Source organism: Culex quinquefasciatus, chromosome 2, assembly GCF_015732765.1.
Source record: "Culex quinquefasciatus strain JHB chromosome 2, VPISU_Cqui_1.0_pri_paternal, whole genome shotgun sequence".
Taxonomy (NCBI): Eukaryota; Metazoa; Arthropoda; class Insecta; order Diptera; family Culicidae; genus Culex; species Culex quinquefasciatus.
This window is the reverse complement of record NC_051862.1, coordinates 101,215,836-101,237,020: the sequence shown is the minus strand read 5'-3', so window position 1 is coordinate 101,237,020 and position 21,185 is coordinate 101,215,836. Positions and strand designations below refer to the sequence as shown.

Below are 21,185 nucleotides of genomic sequence, written 5' to 3'. Positions count from 1 at the left end.
GAAACAAAAGCTAAATTACATCCAAAAACCCAACTCTATTCTTCCCAACATTACATCAGCGTGTGAAATTTGCTTATTCTAAAATTGCGATACGCTCGCGGTGCCTAACATGCGCTCGTGCGCCCCTTCGTGCGCTCACGGTTCCCTCATGCGCGCGTGAGCAGACTCATGCGCTTTGCGCCTCACAATTTTCAACCTGCCTGTGCTTCGCGTGGGTTCTTCGACGCTTCGCGTCCTTGGTAGGTGCACCCCCAAACTTACAACTAGCACTCACGAATTGTTCACTCTCTGCAGTCCCAGGCGTATCGGCGAGCAGCAACTGGCCGCCGGATGCCGACGCGCGAACGTAGACGTGTTGCTTCACGCGCTGATTCTTGTTGGCGCGCAGCTGTGGCGAATCGGCCGCGGCGACTGTGCTGCCTGATGCGTGGACGAATCACGAGCGCGCTGGTGCGTGTGTGTCTCTCCCTGGCTGGCGTGTTGATATTTCTTTTGTGTGCTTGAGTCGCGCGGCGTGGCCGCGTTCATGCACGAACCCGATGCCAAATCTCCCCAAATCTTGTGCGTGTCGTGCTGGTCCCCGTGCGTGCGTACGCGTGGACTTCTCCAGCGCGTGGGTTCTCAAAGGCGATCGGCTGTCCGCGATCCGTCCGCACGGTTGCTGATCCTCGGCGCAGCTCCAGGCGTGTGGCGTAGTTGATCCTGGACCGCCTCGTTACGCCCGTCGAGCCCTGTGCGCGCTGAGCGTGTGCGAAAAAAAGACCCTCCTGCGAGGGTCTTTTCGCTTTGCTCCTCTTCCGGATGGGTCTTCTTGACGTGCTTGAACTCGACGGGGGGGTGTTCGGTGTTGGCCAGATTCCGGGCGAGACTGGCACCTGTTGGGAACGCTCTTTTAGCACGGACCAGTTGCAAAGCAATCAAGTGTTACCTTTTATTCGTTCAGCAGCGACCGACCAAGCGCTGAATGACGAGTGTGGGACAGATCTTGAGATTGCGTGGCGTGCCTGTTGAGAAATCAAGCAAGATCAGCACGAGTTGGGGACTTTGCGGTGGTTTTTACCTTCGAGCGATGGAGACGTTTCTTGTCGCGGAATTTTGCGCCGGGCTCCGCCTTGCCGCGTTTGATCTTCCGGGTTTGGCTTCGAGCCCACTTTAGTTGTTCTGCTTTTCGACGGACCGGCACCACTTTTCCGCGTGTCTCGCTCGCGACGGCACGCACGCACCTTTCACCGTCGACCACTCGTTTTGCAATGACGCCTCGCCGCTGCAGAGGACGATTTGCACGACGAGCCACAGCGGAAGTAGATGTTCCTCTCCTTTTCGCTCTCACGCTGCGATCGTTTGACAGCGCAAGAAAATTCTCGCAGCTGAAGCGCTTTCAAGTGTCATCGCCGTGTGCCCTATCGGCATTTTTGTTTTTGCTGCAGCTTGCGCGGACGATGTTTAGGCACAATGAGTAACAACTACACATTTCTTACAAGTGATTCACATAAATGTAACACCTTTCAGCACTACTGATCATAGGCTTCGACTATCAAGTGGTGTTTCCCTTATTAACAGCATGTATGAATGCGCCGAAAAGATAAAACACCATGATTGCCAAAACTAGATCAGTTGCGAATAGGTAACAGTCATTGGCCACCAACGGCGCCCGCCATGTCAGTTTGTAGATCTCGATTTTAAGGGACGGGAATGTTAGTTAGCGCAGGTTGCTACTAGGGCAGCTGATTTACTCTGTGCTTACACCCCACAAGCGCCAGGAACCTGAAAATTTGTTAGTAGTATAGGGTGTTTGGTCAGGATTCATCATAGAAGATGATGATGTGACCCAAAATCATAGTATTTGTTGAACGGTATTATGTATTATTCTCAAGGCAAGCAATCGGATGCTGCGGATGAGACATTTCCCGTTTATTGGTTGTAAAATTTTAAATGAAATGGTTTAACCTTAGCCAGATCATTTGTAATTAAAGAATGAAGAATTTTACAGTCTGACTTTTGAGATGTTTTACGAGTTTTAAATGATTGATGTTTAGTTAGATACTGATTAACGAAGCGAACGATGAGCTGAAATGGTATCCTAAGGTTTTGTTGTTGTTGCACACCGACGACCTACGCGAAAAATCTTGCGACCCGCGAAAAAAAACGAAAAACACACCGACGACCGCGAAAAATTCTGCGACCCGGCAGAAAGGCATCGCAAATCGAACTGGCTCAACTGTCAGCGAGACAACCAGAGCCAGCCGCACCTTCACACAAACACACGCACGCGAAAAAAACGAAAAACACACCGACGACGAACGACAAAAATCCCGCGACCCGGCAAAAAGGCATCGCAAATCGAACTGGCTCAACTGTCAGCGAGACAACCAGAGCCAGCCGCACCTTCACACAAACACACGCACGCGAAAAAAACGAAAAACACACCGACGACGAACGACAAAAATCCCGCGACCCGGCAGAAAGGCATCGCAAATCGAACTCAATTTGGAAATGCATAAAAGCTGATAAAAAATTGTAAACAAAGTTGTCTCACACAAATACAGCAATTCCATTTGAAAAGGGCACAAGCCGAAAAAAAGTTCTCCGATCGGGCTAAATTTTTGTGTGGGGGTTCCTTGGCCAAAACAATTACACCCATATTTTTTGTTTGGCCGCTAGGGTGGTCCCAAAAATGGAAATTTTCGTTAATTTTCGCAAAAACCACCTTCTCCAAAAAATCATAACTCCGCACCATTTCAACCGATTAAGCTGTCGTAGATGCCAATGGAAAGGGATTAGTTGGCCTTTCAAGGAAAAATAATTTAAGGACCGATAAAACTAGCCAAACATTTCAAAAAGTCGTATGAAAACTCAAAATGGCGTTTTGACCGTGTCTGGACCAAAGAGCCTATGTCTGAAAATATTGTTATTGCATTCCATTAACAGGATTCCGAAAAATGATTTCGTTTTGAAAATAAAAACTTGTATTTTCGGCGCACCGCGCGCAACATTGAGAAAATGACGAAAACGGGAAAAAATCTACTTTTTTCACTAAAACTGCGATACCTTTGAAATTTAAGCGATGATGCATGTTTAGGTACCAAAAGTTGCGTCTTTTAATTACGAAAATTTTGGTACCCGTATACGTGAGTTTGAATGGAGATTTCTTGCATTTGAGCAATTCCAGCCCAAAACCCGAGCACGGGTAAATAACACGGTAATACCAAATGTTGGTATTTCTTGGGCAAAAAACAGGTACCAAAATGTGCCCTTGGTTGCCCAGTAATAGATGGTAAAATACCATAGAGCAATTCCAGCTCAAATCAGGAATTTTTCTAGTACTTTTGTACCCGACCCTCTCCAATTTCAATGAAACTTTTTAGACATGTTATCCTAGGCCTATATAAGCCATTTTTGGAAAATAACATTTGAGAAGGGCGTAAGTTATTTAAATATTTTTGTATTTTGCAATTTAAAAATTACTGTATCTCGAAGCAATTGCGTCGTATCAAAAAGTGGTCAAAGACAAACTTGTAGGAAATTGGACGAACTTTCTGAAAAAATACACTGAAACAAAAATACACGCCACTTCTATGAGATTTTTTGATTTTTAGGTCTAAAACTTAAATTTAAAAGTGTTGTCACGAATTTTTTTTCGGTCAAAATTTTTGAGGAAATACCCTAAGATGTTACAAAAAGACTGACGAAAAATGCAGGATGGTATGTCTCTCCTAAAAAACACAAAAATCATTTACTAAAACTGTTTTTTTTTTGAAAAGTGGTCTAAACGTCAAAATTTAAAAAAAACCCATAGTGGAAATCGATTCCCCAGACAATTTTACAAAAAAGTCTCCATATTGCCATTGTCCTATGTCCAATCCTTGGGAAGATACAGCGGTTTTAAAAATAAAAATGATGAAAAAATGGGGTTTTCGGTGGTTTTTGGCAATTTCTATATGACAGACTTGGTTTTTCAGTCTCATTAATATTTTTACCGGAAAGCTCGTCCAATTTCCCATAAGTTTGCCTTTGACAGCATTTCAATTGGATGTAAGGGCTTACAGTTATAAGCTTAATTACATTGTTAATAACTGAAAAGAGAATATTTTTTCAGTGTGGTAGAAACCTGGATAGTAAATTAGCTTACGTAAACATCAAAACGAGTCAAATCAAAAAGCTGTCAAAGGCAAACTTATGGGAAATTGGACGAGCTTTCCGGTTAAACAATTTACGAGACTGAAAAACCAAGTCTGTCATATGAACAATTCTCTACCAAAACCGGAAATGGATTTTATTTGTATTTTTTGATTTGGCTCTAACTTTGCGAGGGCCTTCCCTATGACCAAATAAGCTGTTTTGCGTCATTGGTTCACCCATACAAGTCTCCATACAATTTTGGCTGCTGTCCATACAAAAATGGTATGTAAATATTCAAAAAGCTGTAACTTTTGAGTGAATTTTCTGATCAATTTGGTGTCTTCGGCAAAGTTGTAGGTATTGTTGAGGACTTTTGAGAAAAAAATAGGTACAAGGAAAAAAAAATTGCAGATTTTTGCCTTTCTTACTAAAGAAAGGTATAGGGTTTGCTTTTGGCTCCAACGCCAAATCAAGCTTCGTTCCCAAATCATTTCTCGAGACATATAAATTCGAAAAATCTGCAAAAAATCGTGGACGATCGATTTTTGACGCCCGATCGTTTGACAATGACAGAATTGGTCTATCTCCAATATCCGAATTTTGGCGCTTAATTTACTGTAGAGCACGCGTGACGTCCGTGTGTGGTAAAAAAGTGCTCAATTTTGTGGTAGGGGGTTTCTCAGAGCCCACATTATGGATTTAAGCTCTCTTGGGCGCATTCGCGTGACGTCCGTGTGTGGTAAAAAACTGGGTGATGAATAGAGCGAATGCGTAACGTGATTTTTGAATGATCCCACTTTGTTTACATCTACAAATTAGGAAGCTGTTCAAGCACAAGCATGACTTTTTTCTTACTGATAAATAAGCTATTTTATAATTAGTTGTTTGTGTTTCATTTTGGCTAGTTTTTTGATATTTTTTGCTGGAAAATTGTGTGTGTTGAAGGTTTTCAAACGGAATCAAATCAAGATTAAGACAGCTTCTGTATGGATACAACCGCATCGACTCCATAAACAACTTCAATCCATAATTATAAAAAATGACGTTCTCGCCTTCAACTTTTAACGATTTCTTGACTTCAACTTCAGGTCCTCAAAAGCCAAAAAAATCATTCTTGAAAAAAAAAAAACAATTTTTAATGATTGATAACAATACTCTCTACTTTTGGCGAACGGTAATTTGGTTCCACTTTGACAGTTCAAAATTGAGGCCGTTTTGCGAACCACTATTCAGCACCCAGGTTAGAAATAATGAGGAATTCAGTAGAAAATTTGATTATTGGTAAAGTTTTGTGATTGAATAGTGTAGATAAGGTATGTGAAACATAAAAACTCTTCAAAGGTGTACTGAACGGCAGCCGCGGGACCGTATTAAATATTGTTTTTTGACGAAGTTTTTCTCTGCAGAAATCTTTGGTGAAAAGTAAACCAAACTTTTTTTGAAGTGAATTAGTGTTAAGAATGTATGAAAAGTTCATTTTATAACACACAAAGTTCCTCAAGTACGAGAACCTAACGAAAAATAAAAGGGAACATTTGAACTTTTTTATTTGGTTTGCAGTGAACATGGTTATGTGCCCTTTTGTGTTTTTGATTTTTTCAATAGGAAATTGTTTGTTATCAATCTGACTCTTGGAGGGCCTGTAGGGAGTGTACTAATGAATGGAATAGTGGAATAATCCCGAATTTTTACGTTTTAGTTTTGTGCCCTAATGAAATGTTTGGCTCGAGATCTCCCATAAGGAATACATTGTAGAAAAAAGCAAAAACTGCTCTAATGGAAATGCTCCATTGGTTAACTCCCCACTTTGCGCAAAGCGATTCAATTTTCCATATAAATTTTTATGGGGAAAACAGCAGGCCAAGGGTGCATGATACTGATGATACTCGTCGGTTGACACCCAGGCGAGGAACATCCCGGAAGGAGCCCAACTACATCCGTAGTGCTGTTTGGACAAAACAGCATGGCTCTGGTTCCTTGCAAGTGTCCTATTTTCTTACCTCCACGTTGGCTTGGTTTAGTCATCATGATGGCAAGGTGTAACCTAGCTGGTGGCCTGTGGAAACGACTCGTAAACCTTTGACCAGCGAGGGTCAGAGTGGAGACGGCTAAAAGAAAGGGGCGCGTCAATGTAGGAAAGGGAAGTAATTTGTGATTGTAGACGGTATTGTTTTTATTCGCAGTATGTTGAGTCAACTTCTGTGGATGTACCTGAGCATCGCAGAATGGGGTCTCTCCTCTTTCCATTTCAGCTAACAGCTATCTTCTGTTTTTTTTTGTTTCACTGATTTTCTAAAACGGCTTCTGTTTACTATCCTCCATTTGATTTCGATTTTTCTTATTTGATTATCTTATTTCTCAACGCTTTTCCACTTTATTTTACTAATGGAGCACCCGCAGTCGAGCAGTTTTTGACAGTTCGCTCCATAAGAAAAACTTTGTAGAAAAAAGCGAAAACTGCTCGAATGGAAGTGCTCCATTGATTCTGCTGTAACAAACTGTCTGCTTTCTCTTTGTCGAGCCTTTTTTTTTGCTTTCCCTTAATTTGGCAGCGATGTCAATTTTGTTTATCATGTGCCTTTTCTTTATTTATCTATTTGAATAATTTCTCATCTTCCCTGTAAATTGTCCTCAATACAATCTAAGCATGTTTGTTACCTCTATTTATTAACTATTGTTAATTTCTTTATCTACTTCATAAATTACAATCTTTCTTTTACTATTGATCCTTTACATAGTATATTTCCTTCACTGTCCATTGTTTTGAAACTTCACCTTTTTCTTAAGCAAGTGAGGTTCGAGCCCTTACTCAATTTATGGAATGATTAAAGGATTAACACAAATATTACTATTGTACTTTTGAACAACTTTTCTTAAATGCTTAGGACCAAAATATTGTAACAAAACACCGCGACAAAAGAAATAGCAACAGATAAACACGACTCAACAATAGGGAAAATTTCAGGAGAAAACAATACACTGTAAATAACAATAAGTTTTTGAATTCACACTAAAAATATGACAGTTTTTGCTTTAATGAAAGTTGATAGGCACACTATAAATGGTTAGGCGCTTATACTTACATCAAACCCTACGTCATGTACCACCCCCGGCCGAGTTAAAATGCGTAACCGGAAAAGAAAGTGTGCGAGCGAGTTGTGGCGCTATAACCACGGCAAATAGTGTCCAGGGCATTCGTGGAAATACAATGTCCCATCCCAGAGGGTCCCGGAGTACCAAACCTTCTTAGCATGGTGCTCCCAACGAATACAACCAAAATCACGGAGCGTATGGTGGTGTGTCCCCACGCTTCTTCCTCCCCTGTCGATTCAGAATTGTGTTGTTGTTCGAACACTCAGTGCTCAAACTCAACCCAATTACGAGTCATCTCTGTGATACGGCTTTACGCAGTAGGCCTGGCCGCTTTAACGCTTGTGATGTTTCAATGCATTCCGATGCAATGGCGCACTACAAATGTTAATGAATGACAAGAAGAGTGCTAGGCGTCATGTAACCTAAGGCACTCTCCAGGATCCCTTCGAAAGATTGGCTGCGCTAGGGTCTGATTAGATTAGATTAGATTAGATTAGTAACCGGAAAAGAAGGTGTGCATGCCTGGCACGAACACTCAAAGCGTGTTCTAGTGTGTTGCTCGTACTGACTCAGAGCAAGGGTGAGATGTAGGTGTAAGGGCCGTGCGTGTTCGTCGGGAACCTGGTGCATATGATCGGTCAAGGCCCGTTCTTACACTGAAAATTGCGAATTGCGAATTGCGAAATTTTTATGGGGAATTTTTTTTTTTGGATTTTGATATTTAAAAAATCCACGTTTCACGCTATATTTAAACCGGATTCATATTCGGATGCTCTGGAAGGTGCTCTACAACTTTCCCGAAGAGAGTATGGTGCTAACTTGTTCCTATAAAAGATACAGCTTGTTCAAAACTCGTTTTTTTTTGCTCGAAAATCACGTTTTAGACAAATTTTGAGGACGCTGTATCTTCTTTCAGGAGCAACTTAGCACCAAACTCTCTTCGGGAAATTTGTAGAGCACCTTCCAGAGCATCCGAATATGAATTCGGTTTTGATAGTTTTAGTATCAAAATGTTTAAAAATGGGTTTTCCCATACAAATTTATATGGAAAAAAGTGACTTGGCCAATCTTTCTCGTACTTTGGGGAGTTGTTTAGGACCTCAAAAGGAACCGAAAAATTGCTGTGCTGGAAAATCGGTTTTGTTATTACACCCTAATGAAGCACGCTGAATGCTCATAAACATACAATCTTTACAAGAACGTCGTAATTTTGCCATGCTCTCTTTCATCAACGACATTATTTCTCAACGCATACAGTCAGCAGCATTATTTTCAGAAATACGCAATAGTATTCATGAACCAAACCGTACTCTTAGACATTCACCACTTTTAAGAATAACTGCATATACGACAAATTATTTTAAAAAAATCGTCGTTAAATCAAATGCTGCGCTTTTATAATGAAAATTCGCAGCACATACATTTCGACATGTCTAAACCGGAACTACGAAAAAATCTGTACAATAGAAATAATATCTAGTTTGTAAGAAAATTGTAAGTAGTCTACATAAGCTTGACAAATAAACAATATTTAATTTGATTTAAAAAAACTAATTGGGTCCTAAAATGAAGCTTAGATTCCTGATATTATTGTTTACAGCGACAAAGCTTATATTTCTAAGAACAATGACCTTTTGTACGACCACAATGAGTTTAAAATGGAGTTTGTAACCAGTGGGTGTGTTGTGGGAGAATTCCGGTGACACAGAGGCAGGGGAATGCGTGTGTTCGTGGATAGTGAGACGAGTCGGTTTATGTCTCCCGTGTACGGACGCAGCAATTTCCGTACTAAAGCGCCTATAACGAGGAGCAGTTCTGCTAGCCACCACCAGAGGGCCGAGGATCAACGAATGGGCGGCCATTGGGGGTGGCGAAACTGATGATGATGATGGGCGGGTTTTCCAGGATTCGCCGGATCAGAGGTTCGCGGGATGAGGCCCGGATTTTCATCGGCCATTTGCCCGGTGTATTGAAGTGCGACAAGTCGCGAAAGCCGTCGTAGCTTCGACTACAGCTCGACGGAGTGTTGTGAAGTGCCAGTGCCAGGAAGCGGTTAAAGGACTTCACGGAGGACAGAGGAGACTGGGAGAAGCGAGAACTCCAGGAACTCCAGGTAATTCCCCGCGAACCCTCCAACAACCCTGATCCGTGCCGCGAGTGACCAGACTAGATAGGACCGCCATTACAATCCCCCCCCCCTCATCTCATCCACAGAACCCCTTAGTCTAGGACTAAAGTTCGCGTAGCTTCGCTACGGAACATCCCCCGGTTCGGTCGTGGTTCCACCCCAACATCCGTGACCGTGAGCGTCACCGTCTACCGTCGTCAATTGCGGTATCGACGAGCAGCGACTAGCCGGCATCGCTAGGTCGTCTGCGTCCTCCATTTTGGAACCCTCCGAACCACAAGCCACCCAGAGAACCACCTGGTTCCGAAAGACCTGTCCCACGACTCAAACCCAGCGCCGGAAACCGGGCAATTCCCACAGAACTTCGGTGACGTGGAAGCTCGAGTCCGTCACTATACTCGAGGGCGCGAGGGACAGGCACACGAAGGGGACAGCGAAGTCTGCAGCAGCAACCACAACGACACCGGGACGCCGGTGAGTTCAACGTCCACCCCAGGCCAGCGAGCAGCAGAACGAGACGGCCGGAGGTCGGTTCGGAGATCCGGAAGCAGAGCAGCGGCAGGCGTAGCTGAGGGCCCCACATCAGCAGAAGATCCACCCACGGTATCCGGGAAGAAGCAGGTCGAGGTAGGAGGTAGCCTGTAAGGAAGTGGGATAGTGGGAAAGGATAGGAGGTCAGGTAGAAGAGGAAGCCGGTGTAATAAAGTGACGTCAGAGAATAAACCGAGGAGTTTATCTTGAAGCGACACATTGTGTTTTCCTGCCTCGTGAGCATGAGCGCATGCCGACCCTTGAGAGAAATTGGGAGTCATTCGGACCTCCCACAACCCTCACTGAGTTTTATGCTTCGATGCCCTTGCCTGGTAGCATGTAACTCTAAGGCCGCGCAAGAAGAAAGTTACAAGTTTTAAATCAATTTTGAAAAATCAACCACGCGGTCCTTTTTGACAGCTCTTTCCAAGGGGACCATAGTTGATCCATCGAAAAAATGTTCTCTTGTCAACTTTTTTTGCATTAAATTAAAAAAAAATGTGATTAGCAATTTTTTAAGCGTGTTTTTAATCATTGTATACATCAAAATTTACATAGGGCTTAAGCACCCTATTGTGCACAAACTGTAAACGTATAACAAAGCGACAAGCTAAACCACCGTATTGCTGTTGCTAAACTCGAGCGACTGGGCTTCAGCGGTTCTCTGCTCGAATGGCTTCGCTCCTACCTCACCGGACGAGAAATGAGCGTGAAAGTGGGTGACGTAATTTCTGCCATATTTGCTGTTTTTTCAGGCGTCCCCCAAGGCAGCCACCTGGGTCCCCTGATTTTTCTCCTCTATATGAACGACGTGCACCCTCTGCTTAAATGTCACAAGCTGTCTTACGCGGACGACATAAAGCTTTTCACTGTTATCGAGGAGACCGGAGACTGTCAGTTTCTTCAAGAGCAGCTCAACCGGTTTGCCAACTGGTGCTCCGATAACAGAATGGTTCTAAATGCAACTAAGTGCTCAGCAATCACTTTCACCCGCAAACGCAACAAAATTTCCTTTGACTATACTCTTTCAAACACCACCATACCTCGGACGTCCTGTGTGAAAGATTTAGGCGTGATGCTGGATAGCAAAATGACGTTTACTGACCATATTACGTATATGGTTTCCAAAGCTTCCAAAACATTAGGATTCGTCTTTAGGATAGCTAAGCATTTTCGAGATTTAGGCTGTCTCAAAGCTCTTTATTGCTCGCTGGTTCGTTCTACGCTCGAGTACTGTTCCACGGTTTGGGCTCCCTTCTACCAGAACGCCATTCAACGCGTGGAGTCAGTGCAGCGAAAGTTCGTCAAATATGCCCAACGTCACATCACCTGGCCTGATCCTTTAAATCCTCCGAGCTATGCTGAGCGTTGCAAAATGCTAAACCTTGATCCTCTCTCGGTAAGACGTGATGTTGCAAAGGCAGTGTTTGTAGCTGACCTCCTGCAGTCGTCCATTGATTGTCCCGCTGTTTTGCAACTGATCAATATTAACACCCGCCGGCGTGTACTTCGCAACCACTCTTTTTTGACGGTTCGCCGAGCTCTGACTAATTACGGACATAACGAACCAGTTTCTAGTATGTGTCGTATTTTTAACTTGTGCTCTGACCATTTCGACTTTGACCTGTCCCGCGACAAAATCAAAATCCGTTTCCTTAATTTCCTCAAGTCCCTTCCCTGACAATACACACGTAGATATTAGAACACTGTGATATTTTTGTTAATTTATTGAGTTAGTTTTAAAGTAACCCGTCTTGTATCATTTGAGTTTTGTGTACTTGTTGATGCGAAAAGACGAGGTGGTTTTGTGCCTCTTTGAGAGAGTGTCTTGGAATATGCTAGACACATCTCAAGGGGGCTTTTGTCCACCTCCTAATAAAGAAAATGAAAATGAAATGAAAGCAACCCTTAACCCAAAAGTTTTGATGTGGTTTACTTTGCTTTAAATATATTATTTATTATTTCAGCTCGTGTAAATATCATGATGTTTCATGATTAACACAAGAGTTTCTGCAGAATTCTGAAATATAAAAATGGCACCACTGGCTAACAGTCGTAATAATAATAGTAATAATAAGTGACGTAAGCGACAAGTTATAACAAAGTGTTTCAACATTTTCTGTACGGGTTCGTTCAAAAATTACGTCCATGAACAGGGAGAGGGGGGATCTGAGGTTTGTGACAGCTCATGTTTAAGGTATATGAAAAGTGCGTGACAGGGGGAAGGGAGGGGGGTGGTTCTGAAAATCCTGAAAATCCGTGGACGTAATATTTGAACAATCCCTACCCAGCAATTAATATTAGATAAACTGGAGCTTAGTAGAGAACAGCCATCTCAAACAAAAAGTACCAATCGAAGCAAGAGAACTCGACACTTGACACTTTCTGGGTTATTGCATATTCTGAAAGTACTCCAAATAAGCTACCTCTCCACCAAAAATGAGCAAAAGTTACTTCGATAAAGTTTGTTTAATCATGATTTTAAATAAAGTAACATAAACAAAATCTCTGCCATCAGCAGTCCCTGTTTATATAGCCCTGTCAACCTGTCAAACAAAAGACTACATGAACCTCGTGACGAAAAAAAAGCAACATGAACAAAGCGCCATGTACATTCGGCGAAGAAAAACGAATCATAACAAAGCGTCCCCCTCAATAACAGCAGGGTGATATAGACGTTGCTGATTTCAAAAGAAGTTATGTTTGTTTTTCTTAAATAAAATTACGGAAATAATGTTTTATTGAATTTGGATGATCAAGTATCAATAAAAGCAAGGTTTTTTCATCGTTTGTCATCATAAGAACATCTTATTTTGCTTTTATATTAAAATGGGAATTGAAAATAGATGCTCAACATTCAAATGCGTTTTTCTCAAAACGCACGGTTTGTACATGATGCTTTTTGAAATGTTGGCATCGAACTGTCAAACATTTTGCTCGATTGGTACCTGTGTTCGATTGGTACTTTTGGTTTGAGATGGCCGTTCTCTAATTAATGTTTGTTAAAATGTGCGTGAGATTAGGTCCAGCTGAGATAACTCTTAGTATCATTTTCTTTTCTAAACGTCCTAAATATAAAAAATAAGTGAAACTCGCTGAACATGACAAACTAAATGTTTATAGTTGATCGATACAACGTTCACAATAAAACACCAGATTTGGGCTACTCAAACAATCTTAATATGGCGCTTATGCCACTTTGCATTATACAGACAGTTTAATCGCTTTACTTTTGGATGGCAGGTTGACTTAGGACAAGATCAATTTTTATTACAACTTTTAACGTGTTCAGTGTAATAGGTATGTGTTGATTCATGGATTAAAATATGCACTGTTATTGGTAGAACAGAAAAATAGTGAAGTTAACTGTCTGAATCATCCTATACTTGTTTTTACAACGAAAACAAGAAACCACTTGTTGAATTTTGGTTTTCTTCTGCGCATAGCCTTTGTTTGTGTGAGTAAACAAAATAAATAAGCAGTGCAGGATCGAATAACTTGTAATAAAGTTTATAGATAGTTCAACATATATGAAAAATCAAAATCGATTGAAATAAGTATTTTTGAAACAATTTTTCGTATTAGTTTAGATATTGAATAAGTTCATCCCTATATCGGTTATTTCTGTCTTGTGTAACACATGCGTTATTTTCATGACTTTTTCGCGGTTAAGAATGTGTTAGTGAAATACATATCTCGGCAGAGTTACCTGGAAAAAAATGTTCTTATGTACATATAATTACGAGTTACACATTGAGCAAAAATACAAAACTTATTACATTGAACGATTATAATTTCAAAAACTGAATTAAAAAAAAAGTCGAAAAATTTTGTTTTCCGTGTGCTTTTTACTATCTAAAAAGTCATGATCCTAACCTACGAAAAAGTGCAGTGCTTCTTGGGACGCGCAGTCCTGTTTTTTTGTGATAATTTTCGTCTCTTTTGCGTCGCTCTTTGTGTGCATGGGGTGATTGGGCATAATAATTGAATAATGCCATCAAAAGTGCAGTGCTTCTTGGGACGCGCAGTCCTGTTTTTTCGTGATAATTTTCGTCTATTTTGTGTCGCTCTTTGTGGCATGGGGTGATTGGGCATAATAATTGAATAATGCCATCAAAAGTGCAGTGCTTCTGGGGACGCGCAGTCCTGTTTTTTCGTGATAATTTTCGTCTCTTTTGTGTCGCTCTTTGTGTGCATGGGGTGATTGGGCATAATAATTGAATAATGCCATCAAAAGTGCAGTGCTTCTGGGGACAGTCCTGTTTTTCGTGATAATTTTCGTCTCTTTTGTGTCGCTCTTTGTGTGCATGGGGTGATTGGGCATAATAATTGAATAATGCCATCAAAAGTGCAGTGCTTCTTGGGACGCGCAGTCCTGTTTTTTTGTGATAATTTTCGTCTCTTTTGCGTCGCTCTTTGTGTGCATGGGGTGATTGGGCATAATAATTGAATAATGCCATCAAAAGTGCAGTGCTTCTTGGGACGCGCAGTCCTGTTTTTTTGTGATAATTTTCGTCTCTTTTGTGTCGCTCTTTGTGTGCATGGGGTGATTGGGCATAATAATTGAATAATGCCATCAAAGTGCAGTGCTTCTTGGGACGCGCAGTCCTGTTTTTGTGATAATTTTCGTCTCTTTTGCGTCGCTCTTTGTGTGCATGGGGTGATTGGGCATAATAATTGAATAATGCCATCAAAGTGCAGTGCTTCTTGGGACGCGCAGTCCTGTTTTTGTGATAATTTTCGTCTCTTTTGTGTCGCTCTTTGTGTGCATGGGGTGATTGGGCATAATAATTGAATAATGCCATCAAAAGTGCAGTGCTTCTGGGGACGCGCAGTCCTGTTTTTTTGTGATAATTTTCGTCTCTTTTGTGTCGCTCTTTGTGTGCATGGGGTGATTGGGCATAATAATTGAATAATGCCATCAAAGTGCAGTGCTTCTTGGGACGCGCAGTCCTGTTTTTGTGATAATTTTCGTCTCTTTTGCGTCGCTCTTTGTGTGCATGGGGTGATTGGGCATAATAATTGAATAATGCCATCAAAAGTGCAGTGCTTCTTGGGACGCGCAGTCCTGTTTTTTCGTGATAATTTTCGTCTATTTTGTGTCGCTCTTTGTGGCATGGGGTGATTGGGCATAATAATTGAATAATGCCATCAAAGTGCAGTGCTTCTGGGGACGCGCAGTCCTGTTTTTCGTGATAATTTTCGTCTCTTTTGTGTCGCTCTTTGTGTGCATGGGGTGATTGGGCATAATAATTGAATAATGCCATCAAAGTGCAGTGCTTCTGGGGACGCGCAGTCCTGTTTTTCGTGATAATTTTCGTCTCTTTTGTGTCGCTCTTTGTGTGCATGGGGTGATTGGGCATAATAATTGAATAATGCCATCAAAAGTGCAGTGCTTCTTAGGACGCGCAGTCCTGTTTTTTGTGATAATTTTCGTCTCTTTTGTGTCGCTCTTTGTGTGCATGGGGTGATTGGGCATAATAATTGAATAATGCCATCAAAAGTGCAGTGCTTCTTAGGACGCGCAGTCCTGTTTTTGTGATAATTTTCGTCTCTTTTGCGTCGCTCTTTGTGTGCATGGGGTGATTGGGCATAATAATTGAATAATGCCATCAAAGTGCAGTGCTTCTTGGGACGCGCAGTCCTGTTTTTGTGATAATTTTCGTCTCTTTTGTGTCGCTCTTTGTGTGCATGGGGTGATTGGGCATAATAATTGAATAATGCCATCAAAAGTGCAGTGCTTCTTAGGACGCGCAGTCCTGTTTTTTGTGATAATTTTCGTCTCTTTTGCGTCGCTCTTTGTGTGCATGGGGTGATTGGGCATAATAATTGAATAATGCCATCAAAGTGCAGTGCTTCTTGGGACGCGCAGTCCTGTTTTTGTGATAATTTTCGTCTCTTTTGTGTCGCTCTTTGTGTGCATGGGGTGATTGGGCATAATAATTGAATAATGCCATCAAAGTGCAGTGCTTCTGGGGACGCGCAGTCCTGTTTTTGTGATAATTTTCGTCTCTTTTGTGTCGCTCTTTGTGTGCATGGGGTGATTGGGCATAATAATTGAATAATGCCATCAAAAAGTGCAGTGCTTCTTGGGACGCGCAGTCCTGTTTTTTGTGATAATTTTCGTCTCTTTTGCGTCGCTCTTTGTGTGCATGGGGTGATTGGGCATAATAATTGAATAATGCCATCAAAGTGCAGTGCTTCTGGGGACGCGCAGTCCTGTTTTTTCGTGATAATTTTCGTCTCTTTTGTGTCGCTCTTTGTGTGCATGGGGTGATTGGGCATAATAATTGAATAATGCCATCAAAAGTGCAGTGCTTCTTGGGACGCGCAGTCCTGTTTTTGTGATAATTTTCGTCTCTTTTGCGTCGCTCTTTGTGTGCATGGGGTGATTGGGCATAATAATTGAATAATGCCATCAAAAGTGCAGTGCTTCTTGGGACGCGCAGTCCTGTTTTTTTGTGATAATTTTCGTCTCTTTTGTGTCGCTCTTTGTGTGCATGGGGTGATTGGGCATAATAATTGAATAATGCCATCAAAAGTGCAGTGCTTCTTGGGACGCGCAGTCCTGTTTTTGTGATAATTTTCGTCTCTTTTGCGTCGCTCTTTGTGTGCATGGGGTGATTGGGCATAATAATTGAATAATGCCATCAAAGTGCAGTGCTTCTTAGGACGCGCAGTCCTGTTTTTTTGTGATAATTTTCGTCTCTTTTGTGTCGCTCTTTGTGTGCATGGGGTGATTGGGCATAATAATTGAATAATGCCATCAAAAGTGCAGTGCTTCTTGGGACGCGCAGTCCTGTTTTTTTGTGATAATTTTCGTCTCTTTTGCGTCGCTCTTTGTGTGCATGGGGTGATTGGGCATAATAATTGAATAATGCCATCAAAAGTGCAGTGCTTCTTGGGACGCGCAGTCCTGTTTTTTTGTGATAATTTTCGTCTCTTTTGTGTCGCTCTTTGTGTGCATGGGGTGATTGGGCATAATAATTGAATAATGCCATCAAAAGTGCAGTGCTTCTGGGGACGCGCAGTCCTGTTTTTTTGTGATAATTTTCGTCTCTTTTGTGTCGCTCTTTGTGTGCATGGGGTGATTGGGCATAATAATTGAATAATGCCATCAAAAGTGCAGTGCTTCTTGGGACGCGCAGTCCTGTTTTTTTGTGATAATTTTCGTCTCTTTTGCGTCGCTCTTTGTGTGCATGGGGTGATTGGGCATAATAATTGAATAATGCCATCAAAAGTGCAGTGCTTCTTGGGACGCGCAGTCCTGTTTTTTCGTGATAATTTTCGTCTATTTTGTGTCGCTCTTTGTGGCATGGGGTGATTGGGCATAATAATTGAATAATGCCATCAAAAGTGCAGTGCTTCTGGGGACGCGCAGTCCTGTTTTTTCGTGATAATTTTCGTCTCTTTTGTGTCGCTCTTTGTGTGCATGGGGTGATTGGGCATAATAATTGAATAATGCCATCAAAAGTGCAGTGCTTCTGGGGACGCGCAGTCCTGTTTTTTCGTGATAATTTTCGTCTCTTTTGTGTCGCTCTTTGTGTGCATGGGGTGATTGGGCATAATAATTGAATAATGCCATCAAAAGTGCAGTGCTTCTTGGGACGCGCAGTCCTGTTTTTTCGTGATAATTTTCGTCTCTTTTGTGTCGCTCTTTGTGTGCATGGGGTGATTGGGCATAATAATTGAATAATGCCATCAAAAGTGCAGTGCTTCTTGGGACGCGCAGTCCTGTTTTTTCGTGATAATTTTCGTCTCTTTTGTGTCGCTCTTTGTGTGCATGGGGTGATTGGGCATAATAGGGGGAGAGGGGGTAATATGCACCCCCGGGGCAAAATGCACCCCTTGCTTTTCTCGGTATTTGGAAGAATTTTCCGGGAAAAAATCATAGAAATTGGAAGCTTAACATTGCTAAACCATGCTGGTAAAATTTGAGCATCGTAGTATAAAAACAGCTTAAGTTATTTGCAAAACATTAAAATGTTGTGTTTTCATCTAATTTTCATTGAACTTTCATTATAATTTTTGGACAGTATAAAAAGCATTTATTGATATTATAAGTGTTGAGGTATATAGTTTTTGCCATAATCTTCATTATTCTGTAGATAGTTAAGTTCAAAAACATCAAAAAATGCATTTTTAATTGAATTTTCTGCAAAAAGCGTGGTCGGGGCAAAATGCACCGCTGTGAAGCTCCTTTGTAAAAACAGCGGTGTCATCTAGTGGTGACTAGTGAAAACTGCTTTTACCCGGTGCATTGTGCCCCATGTTGTGGTGCATTTTGCCCCGTTGTTGTAGTGCATTTTGCCCCAATGTTGCAGTGCATATTGCCCCGCATGGTTGTTTGAAATGAATCAAAAATGTTTTTAGAAATTTGATATTTTCGAACAATTTTGAGGTTTTTTAATACTTTTTTCACATGGATGACGAAGAATAATAGTTGTTTTAGAACATCGAACAAAATTCTTCCACAGTAATGCTGCAATGGTTGAGAAATCACAGTTTTCCCTTAGGGGGTGCATATTACCCCCTCTCCCCCTAATTGAATAATGCCATCAAAAGTGCAGTGCTTCTGGGGACGCGCAGTCCTGTTTTTTCGTGATAATTTTCGTCTCTTTTGTGTCGCTCTTTGTGTGCATGGGGTGATTGGGCATAATAATTGAATAATGCCATCAAAAGTGCAGTGCTTCTGGGGACGCGCAGTCCTGTTTTTTCGTGATAATTTTCGTCTCTTTTGTGTCGCTCTTTGTGTGCATGGGGTGATTGGGCATAATAATTGAATAATGCCATCAAAAGTGCAGTGCTTCTTGGGACGCGCAGTCCTGTTTTTTCGTGATAATTTTCGTCTATTTTGTGTCGCTCTTTGTGGCATGGGGTGATTGGGCATAATAATTGAATAATGCCATCAAAAGTGCAGTGCTTCTGGGGACGCGCAGTCCTGTTTTTTCGTGATAATTTTCGTCTCTTTTGTGTCGCTATTTGTTTACATGGGATGATTGGTTTTATGTGATTAGATTTTAGGTGATTGGGTTTTTTTTTATGTTATCTTCTTTCTCTTCATTTCCTCAGTTTGAATTGCGATGCCTTTCCGTCGGGTCGTGTTTTTTTCGCGTTCGTCGTCGGTGTGTTTTTCGTTTTTTTTTCGCGTGCGTGTTTTTGTGTAAAGGTGCGGCTGGCTCTGGTTGTCATCGATGACAATTGAGCCAGTCTGATTTGCGGTGCCTTTCGGTCGGGTCGCAGGGTTTTTCTCGTTCGTCGTCGATGTGCAATAACAACAAAACCTTATCATACCATTTCAGCTCGATAAACATCGTAACTCGTCGTTCGCTTTGTTAATCAGTACCCCACTAAACATGAATCATGTAAAACTCGTAAAAACATCTCAATTAAAAAGTCAGACTGTTAAATCCTTCATCATGTAATTACCAACAATTTTGGTTCTATCTTTCCACAGCCGGCTGTCTAAGATTAAACCATTTCAATTAAAACTTAACAGCCGATAAACGGGAAATGTCTCATCCGCAGCATCCGATTGCTTGCCTTGAGAATAAAACATAATACCTTTCAACAAACACTATGATTTTGGGTCGCATCATCATCTTCTATGATGAATCCTGACCAAACACCCTATCCTACTAACAAATTTTCAGGTTCCTGGCGCTTGTGGGGTGTAAGCACAGAGTAAATCAGCTGCCCTAGTAGCAACCTGCGCTAACTAACATTCCCGTCCCTTAAAATCGAGATCTACAAACTGACATGGCGGGCGCCGTTGGTGGCCAATGACTGTTACCTATTCGCAACTGATCTAGCTTTAGCAATCATGGTGTTTTATCTTTTCAGCGCATTCATACATGCTGTTGATAAGGGAAACACCACTAGATCGTCGAAGCATATGATCAGTAGTGCTGAAAGGATATTACGGTTCTGTTCAGCAACGGAGGGGCAACCATGGGTGATCTCTCATGCTCATGCTCATGCTGAACGATTATAATTTCAAAAACTATAAGATGTTTCATTATCAGTATTCTTCAATGTTTTTTTTTTCTTAGCACAGACTTAGGTTTTCCTGGTTAACTACACACTCGGAAATTAAAGTGGTTACTCTGAGTTTGAATACACACTATACATTTGTCTTTCGACATTTTCTAGCAACTAACAAATTGAAAAAGAAGAAAAGATTATGTTCCTATTAGAATGATTTCAATAGATATGTGCACTACCTGTCTGAAATTCGAAACTCATGTGCTGTTCTTATAAGAGACCTCATGGCGTTACTATTCTATTAGACAGTCTAATTTACATGTACTGTAAACATAACACAGTTGGTGGATGATCGCCGAAAACTAGGGTGTCACCTTTGATAAGTTTGAGTTTGACCAAGCAAAAATATATAAATAATCCAGGGATGTGGAGTCGGAGTCGGAGTCGGAGCCGGAGTCGCTGGAGTCGGAGTCGGAGTCGTCAAAACACGAATAGCTGGAGTCGGAGTCGGAGCCAAGCATTTCTGGTATCCCGGAGCCGGAGTCGGAGTCAAAGCTATCTTAAATTCAACCAAACATATTTTTTTTATTGTTTAGTTTTTGATATAAAACAGCCTAATTTACAAAAGTTCTTATATTTTTGATTGTTTTTTAAGTCGCATGCACTGCGTTGCTATTTTCTCATTTTTTAAGTGATTTATAGGATGCCATTATAATTTTGAAGCTCTTTATTGTGATTGGAAAGCTCCAATTGTGTTATTTCACTAAATGATAACCTGTTAATCCCCTCTTACCCAAGTATGTTTTATCATAACTCAAAAAATAATAAACAATATTGTTTTTGTAATCGAATCTATTTAATTGATTCTTGACAGCAACGTTTTGCCTATACCGTTTTGCCGTACCCTTTCAATTCAAATTTGACCAAATTTAATCCAGTTTTTTTTCTGAAAAAAGTACACACTCACATCATCTTTCACCCCGATACCGAATGTCTTGGAGCTTTTACTAAATGTTTTTTTTAGGAAAAAAGTTACGAGGTACATAAAAAGATTAAAAATAATAATCACTGGATTTGGAAATTGTAAAATGTCACTGAAAGTATAATAATCAGTATAACTCTTCCAACAAATAATCAATGATTATCACAATCTATTATTTGGAACTCAACATGCTCATTGTGTTTAAAACTAAGTACAAAAAATCAGAGTGTTGCATTTAAAATAATTGAAACTGACAAAAAATATCAAAAAAGTTGCAACTAATTTTGAAATAATCATTGAATATGATAAATATATCTTTTTTTTTCTATACTAAAATCTGAGAATGTT

General features: G+C 41.1%; 1 protein-coding gene and 1 long non-coding RNA gene across 3 annotated transcripts in view; one reads left to right on the top strand and one right to left on the bottom strand.

The window, feature by feature from the left end:
* Positions 1–832: 832 nt before the first annotated feature.
* LOC119767643 lies at positions 833–1,488 on the bottom strand. The gene is made up of 3 exons (XR_005277628.1): positions 1,061–1,488; positions 929–1,004; positions 833–875 (listed from the first exon to the last, which is right to left on the bottom strand). It is a non-coding gene; the product is annotated as an uncharacterized LOC119767643 (long non-coding RNA).
* Positions 1,489–13,069: 11,581 nt separating this feature from the next.
* The window catches only part of LOC6045837 (dystrophin, isoforms A/C/F/G/H), a 170,685-nt gene continuing 162,569 nt past the window's right edge, over positions 13,070–21,185 (top strand). The window contains exon 1 of one of the 2 annotated variants that reach the window (XM_038252468.1): positions 13,070–13,171. The gene's annotated coding sequence lies outside the window, so the exon portion shown is untranslated. Of the gene's footprint in view, positions 13,172–13,309; positions 13,329–21,185 lie in introns of those variants that run through there. The other variant, XM_038252469.1, reaches the window with a different exon arrangement.